Raw genomic sequence first — 459 nt, 5'->3', positions numbered from 1 at the left:
AAAAACAAAAAAAAAAAAAAAAAAAAAACGGAGAAATATATATTGTTTAAAATACATGTATATGTATACACACAAATATATATTTATATTTATTTATTTATTTATTTATTTATTTATATACAGATGCTGCAAGAAGAAAGTGGAGTTTCTATGAATTCTGTAGAAAATATAGATAAATTTATACGTGACGTGCATCAAGGCAAATGGGGAGAGGTGCTGCGTGTTGCTGCTACAACAAATCTTAAAGAAGAAACGCAGCTGCAACTGTATGAACAGGTATTTATTTTTATTTTTTATTTTTTATTTTTTATATTTATTCTTTCTTTGTCTTTATATTTTGTTTGGCTTTGTCTTTATCTTTATTTTTTTTTTTTTTTGGTTTTTATACTGTCTTTATATCTATATTTATTCTACTTTTATCTTAAAGAAGAAACGCAGCTGCAACTGTATAAACAGGTA

Source organism: Eimeria mitis, genomic scaffold (assembly GCF_000499745.2).
Source record: "Eimeria mitis Houghton genomic scaffold, Emh_scaff583, whole genome shotgun sequence".
In the NCBI taxonomy this organism is placed as follows: domain Eukaryota; phylum Apicomplexa; class Conoidasida; order Eucoccidiorida; family Eimeriidae; genus Eimeria; species Eimeria mitis.
The sequence above is the reverse complement of the archived record's forward strand: the minus strand, read 5'-3'. Positions refer to the sequence as shown.